Below are 7585 nucleotides of genomic sequence, written 5' to 3'. Positions count from 1 at the left end.
CTTTTCTCTGAGCTATCAATATATGAGAGATGACATTTGATGGTCAATGCTTTTACATCTTTATGTTAAGAAATGAAATTGGATACAAATGCATGTATTTTTATTATAAGTTAGTAAACACAGATTCCTAAACCAGTAATAAGAATTATTTTGTATTGTGATGTTCAAATTCCATACTGTAAACACGTAAAGAAAAATAACACATATATGTCAAGAGTCTTATAAGCAAATAGTTTAAATGTGTGTGTTTTTTTTTAAATTATGATTCAACTGTGCAAACTGTTATAGGGTAAGACATTTTAGAACATAGTGGATCAGTATTACCAAGGATTTGGAAGTCAAATAATGTATTTTTCAGATTATTATATACCTGTTTAAAAAGTGATATTAACTTCAGTAAATGTTAATCTAGTAGCTTGAGAAATGCTTGATTATTGTTTTCCAAGATGAAATATCTACTTGAATTTTTTTCATGAAAAAAAGTATCATTTGCTATATCTTGTATCACTATTTTATATTGAGCTATATTGTTAAATTTAATATATGTAATAGTTATATTTATATATAATATAGAACATAATTATATGATATTGATATATGTTGTATGTAATATAGATATATCCATAGCTGTTATATAATACTGTAGTTGATATATGGATGTTAAATAAGCTGTAATATTATGAAGGACATGTGATTAGCTTACATATGGAAGAGGGGAGAACTTGGATTTTATATACCATACCTTTCCTCTTTGCTAATTTCTACTCATTTAGGGAAGAAAATCTAGAAATAGGCTTCCCACTTCCCCTTTCATATATACTTAAATTTCGTTCTTTATAAGCAGTAGAAACTGACACTGACTAAATACAGCCAAACCAAGTTGGGGTAAGGTGAGGATTTATTGGAAGGATGGAAGTAGCTTATAAAATAGAAGCAAAAGCTGAACAAATTAAGCCATGGGAAGGATAGGAATCAGAAAAATTCCAAGAATCTAGGTCCATTCAGTGTTCTGCCAATGGAATGAATCAGCTCCAGCCATTCATTGAGCAGAATATCATTCTGCTCAAGGCTTGAAATTCCAGGAAAACTTTATTGGTCTAACCTGAGTCATTTGCTCACTTCTTGGCACCTTGATTGGTGGTTTCAGCAAGACTGCATAGTGTTGGGAAAAGTCGTTTCCAAAAGGAAAATTGGGTTACTATTCCAAAAGAAAGGAAAATAGATGATGAATAAAAAAAAAAATCACATGTGCACAAAAATATAGTACACATACATTCTTGCTGGTAGAAACTTTTCCCAAATGGCCAGCATTTTGTTTTTGTCAGAATTTACTCATTTATTTGACAGATACTCAACGTATACTATATGCTAGGCCATGCAAGATGTGGAGAATACCAGAATAAGAAAATAAAAATTGATTTCTACATGATACATTAAGTGCAAGAAATATTCCTCTGGCAAATTAAAGAAAGTAAAGATACAGTGAACACTCACTTTTCTATACTCTATTAAACTCTCATCAGCCCTGCATTTAGTTTCAGGACAGCTGTTGCTGATGATACACAAGACATAAGCATTAGCTGTGCCTTACTTGTCCAGAAGTAGCAAACTGTAGGTCTGAGGTCTTGTTAGTCCTGCAGTGTTATGACTTATTTGTTAACATTAAAAAACAAGGACAAAGGAGACAATTAAAAGCAATGTGGGATCTAATTGGATCCTGTTGCAGAAAAAAAGTATATTAATAGGACAATTGGTTTTCAAATTAGCTAATAATCTCTTAATGTTAACTTTTGGCTTTGATAATTGTGCTGTGGTTACATAAGATGTTAACATTAATATAAGTCTAAAATTATTTTTAATAAAAGCAGTACTACTGTAATGAAAATTTCTGGCTTCTCTTGAAACTGAGAAGATCTGATAGAGCTATTTTGATAGAAGGAATGCTTTTCTGGGAAAATGTACATTATAAAAAAATGACTCAAGAAGAGAACAACCATGTAACAAATTGAAAAATTCATTAAAAATTGCCTCTATGGAATGTACCAGGCCTTAGATATTTTAATGATTGTCACATCAAATTCTCAAGAAATAATTTATATGCTTTTTAAAGTTTGAGAAGTATAGAAAAAATGTGCTGTGCTGAGAAACAAAAATATATGAGAGAATTTCAGATCATTTTAATAACTCTGATACCAACATTTGATAAAAATTGTACACAAAAGAAAGATACAGACCCACAGCTAGTATCATACTGAATGGAGAAAAACTGAAAGTCTTTCCTCTAAGATCTGGAACATCACAAGGATGCCCACTGTCACCACTGTTATTCAATATAGTACCGGAAGTTCCAGCTAGAGCTATCAGACAAGAGAAAGAAAGGGCATCCAAATTGGAAAGAAAGAAGTCAAATTATCCTGGTTTTCAGATGATATGATTTTATATTTGGAAAATCTAAAGATTCCACCAAAAACCTATCAGAACTGACAAACTCAGTAAAGTTGCAGGATACAAAATCAACATACAAAATTCAGTAGCCTTCTACATTCCAACAGTGAACAATCTGAAAAACAATTTTTAACAGTCCCATTTACAATAGCCACAAATAAAATTAAATACCTAGGAATTAAGTTATCCAAAGAAGTGAAAAATCTTTACAATGAAAACTATAAAACACTGATGAAAGAAATTGAAGAGGACACCAAGAAATGGAAAAATATTCCATGCTCGTGGATTGGAAGAATCAATATTGTTAAAATATTCATACTACCCAAAGCAATCTACAGATTCCATGCAATCCCTAGCAAAATACATTCTTTACAGAAATAGAAAAAACAATACTAAAATTTATATGGAACCAGAAAAGACCAAGAATAGCCAAAGCTATCCTAAGCAAAAGGAACAAAACTAAAGGGATCATATTATCTGACTTCAAATTATACTACAGAGCTATAGTAACCGAAACAGTATGGCACTGGCATAAAAACAGACACATAGACCAATGAAACAGAATACAGAACCGAGAAACAAATCCACACACCTACAGTGAACTCATTTTCAACAAAGGTGCCAAGAACATACATTGGGGAAAAGACAGTCTCTTCAATAAATGGTGTTGGAAAAACTGGATATCCATATGCAGAAGAATGAAACTAGGCCCCTATCTCTTGCTGTATACAAAATATCAAATCAAAATGGATTAAAGACTGAAATCTAAAAACTCAAACCATAAAACGACTACAAGAAGACACTGGGGGGAAATCTTCAGGACACTGGCCCAGGCAAAAATTTCTTGAGCAATACCCCACAAGCACAGGCAACCAAAGCAAAAATGGACGAGTGGGATTAAATCAAGTTAAAAAGCTTCTGCAAAGCAAAGGATGCAATCAACAAAGTGAAGAGACAACCCAGAGAATGGGAGAAAATATTTGCAAACTACCTATCTGATAACGGATTAATAACCAGAATAAATAGGGAGCTCAAACAACTTTACAGAAAAAAAATATAATGATCTGATGAAGATGGGAAAAAGATCTGAACAGACATTTCTCAAAAGAAAACATGCAAGTGGCAAACAGGCATATAAAAAGGTGCTCAACATCATTGATCAGCAGAGAAATGCAAATCAAAATTGCAATGAGATATCATCTCACCCCAGTTAAAATGGCTTATATCCAAAAGACAGGCAATAATAAATGCTGGCGAGGATGTGGAGAAAAGGGCAACCTGTACAGTGTTGGTGGGAATGTAAATTATCACAGCCACTATGGAGAACAGTGTGGAGATTCCTTTAAAAACTAAAAATTGAGCTACCGTATGATCCAGCAATTCCACTGCTGGGTGTATACCCAAAAGAAAGGAAATCAGTATATGGAAGAGATAGCTGTATTCCCATGTTTGTTGCAGCACTGTTTACAATAGCTAAGATTTGGAAGCAACCTAAGTGTGCATCACCAGATGAATGGATAAAGAAAATGTGCTGCATATACACAATGGAGTACTATTCAGCCATAAAAAAGAATGAGATCCAGTTATTTGCAACAACATGGATGGAACTGGAGGTGAAATAAGTGAAATAAGCCAGGCACAGAAAGACAAACATCTCATGTTCTCACTTATTTGTGGGATCTAAAAATCAAAACAATTGAACTCAAGGGCATAGAAAGTAGAAGGATGGTTACCAGAGGCTGGGAAGGATTGGTGGGGGGCTAGTTGGGGAGGTGGGGATGGTTAATGGGTAAAAAAATAGTCAGAAAGCACGAGTAAGACCTATTTGATAGGACAACAGGGTGACTATAAAATAGTCAATTTTAAATTTATTTTAAAATAAAGAGTGCAATTGAATTGTTTTCAACTCAATGGATACATGCTTGAGGGAATGGATACCCCATTCTTTATTATGTGCTTATTTCACATTGCATGCCTGTATCAAAACATCTCATGTACCCCATAAATACATACACCTACTATGTACCCACAAAAATAAAATAAAGTAAAAGTAGGAAACTACAGATAATCTGCCAATGAATTTGGAATAACTTTCAAATAAAATATTAGAAAATTAAACCCAGAACTATATTAAATAAATGAACACTACCCATAGAGAATTTATTTTCTAAAATGCAATGATGGCTTAATATTAATAAACCTATTCATATGATATATCATATGAATAGGTCAAAGAATATTTTTTAAAGACAGGGTGCTGCTCTGTCACCCAGGCTGGAGTGCAGTGGCATGATCATGGCTCACTGCAGCCTCCACCTCCTGGGCTCAATTGATTCTTCTGCCTCAGCCTCCTGAGTTGCTGGGACTACAGGCATGTGCCATCAGGCATGTGCCATCATGCCCAGCTAGTTTTTTGTATTTTTTTTTGTAGAGATGGGGTTTCACCATGTTGTCCAGGCTGGTCTTGAACTCCCAGGCTCAAGCAATCCACCCACCACAGCCTCCCAAAGTGCTGGGAGTACAGGCATGAGTCATTCTGCCTGGCCTAAAGAAATTTTTAAAAAGTGTTATGTTGATATATGTCAAAGGCTCTCATTAATTTTCAGCATATTTTCCTCATAAAAAGCACACACACACACATATTCCTCCAAAAAAAATTTTAAGTTTGTAACTAACACTATATTTAACTGTAAGCCCTAGGAATATTAAAGAAACAAAACACAGATGGATGAGAAAACCAATATTCTTTAATATTTTCTTGGAAGCTAAAGTTTCAAATAATTAAAGGTGTCAAAATAAAAGAAACAGCAAGCATACAAACTAGAAAGTAGGATCCAACATTTTATTTTCAATATATTCAATTGTGTACCCAAGAAAATCAATGGAAAAGCTATTAGAATTAATAAGATATTTTAGTATAGAAGCCAGATATAAATCAAACTAAAAAATCTATAACTTATGTATATCACCAGTAATCTGTTAGAAAACATAAGAAAAAGTACCAGACATGTAATTTTACAGAAATACATAATTTTTATCATATTGTATACATTTTAATGCAGTCTATCTGTTTTTATTTTCCTCATTTTCTTTGCACTACCGTTCTTCCCTATTCTACCGCATTGATGTCCCCAAAACCTCTTTATTCCCAGGTAACCCTATCAGCAACCTAATATATATGTTTCCATATTTTTCCATGCTCGTTGTATTAGGCCTTTCTTGCATTGCTGTAAAGAAATACCCGAGGCAGAGTCATTTATAAAGAAAAGAGGTTTAATTGGCTCACGGTTCTGCAGCTGTACTAGCATGGCACTGGCATCTGCTTGGCTTCTGGGGAGGCCTCAGGGAGCTTTGACTCATGGCAGAAGGCTAAGAGGGAGCAGGCACATCATATGGTGAGAGAGGGACCAAAAGAGAGGGGTGTAGATGTGTGCCACACACACATTCAGTCTTTTACCGTGAAGTATAATGTTAACTATAGGGTTTTTAAACAACCAGATCATGTGAGAACTCACTATCACAAGGACAGCACCAAGCCTTGAGGGATCCACCCCTAAGAGCCAAAAACGTCCCACCAGGCCCCACGTCCAACACTGGGGATTACATTCTAACATGAGATTTGGAGGGAAACTATATCACTCATATAATTATGAAAAGGAATATAAATTCATATGTATGCATACATATACTCGCAAATATATAGGGGTTTTGTCATTATTTGCTTTATAAAAAGATACTCACATTCCACACATCTTCCTTCATCTTGTTTTACTTATTCAACTTTTTAAAAATCCCTTTAAGTCAACCAGTATTGCTCTAACTTATTATTTTAATGGACACATAATATTATTTACCATAATTCATTCTAACACTGTCAAATTGCTGGGCATTCACTTTACTTCCAGGTTTTGCCACTAAAAACAAATTCAGTAAATGTTTATATGTTTTTATATTCTAATAGTTTTCTTTTTTTCTTTTTCTTTCTTTTTTGTTTTTTTGAGACAGGGCCTTTGCGGTGACATGACCTCAGCTCACTGCAGTCTCAACCTCCCTGGCTCAAGCAATCTTCCCGCCTCAGCTTCCCAAGTAGCTGGGACTACAGGCACATGGAACTACACCAGGCTAATTTTTTGTATTTTTTTGTAGCCATGGGGTTTCACTATGTTGCCCTGAGCTCAAGCGATTTGCCTGCCTTGGCCTCCCAAAGTGCTGGGACTACAAGCATGAGCCACTGCGCCTGGCCTCTAATGGCTTTATTTCTATGGGAGAAATTCTTAGGCCTGGGATTAGTGGAACAGCAGGCATATAAATTTCTAAAATTAATTTTTGTATTTTGAGATAACTGTAGATTCACATGCAGTTGTTAAGAAACAATAGAGTCCATGTGTTCTTTGCCTAGTTTTCCCCAATGGTAATACAGGGCAAAACTTTTGTACATTACAACTATGATATTGACATGGATATAGTACTATACAGTCAAGATAATAAACAGTTTCATCACCACAAAGATGAAACTTTTACAGCCATCTGCATCCCACATTTTCATGATCCCTAGTAACCATTAATCTGTTCTTTACTTCCGTAATTTTGAATTTCAAAAATGTTATATAAATGGAATCATAGACCATGTAATTTTTGGGGATTGAATTTTTTTTTTTTTTGCTCATCATAATTTCCTAGAGATTCATCCAAATTGTTACATATAAACATATAAACAGCTTGTTCTTCTTTGTTGCTAAGTAATATTTTACTGTATGGATGTACCACAGTTTGTTTAATCCTTCACCCATAGAAAGACATCTGAGTTATTTCCAGTTTTTGGTTACTACAAATAAAGCTTCTATGAACATTTGTCTACAAGTGTTTGTGTGAATATGTTTTAATTTCTTTGCGATAAATGCTCAATACTTATTGAGCATTGTCATATGGTAGTTTCATGTTTCACTTTTTTAAAGAAACTGCCAAAATATTTTTCGGAGTCACTGTACCATTTCATTTTCTCACCAGCAATATATTAGTGATCAGATTCTCTGAATCCTCATCTACACTGATGATCACCTTTTAATTTTAGCCATTCTAATAATAGGTGTGTAGTGATATCTCATGGCTTGAATTTGCATTTCTCCAATGGCTGATGATA

The sequence above is a fragment of the Pongo pygmaeus genome, chromosome 15 (assembly GCF_028885625.2).
Source record: "Pongo pygmaeus isolate AG05252 chromosome 15, NHGRI_mPonPyg2-v2.0_pri, whole genome shotgun sequence".
In the NCBI taxonomy this organism is placed as follows: Eukaryota; Metazoa; Chordata; class Mammalia; order Primates; family Hominidae; genus Pongo; species Pongo pygmaeus.
Note: the sequence above shows the minus strand (reverse complement) of the source record.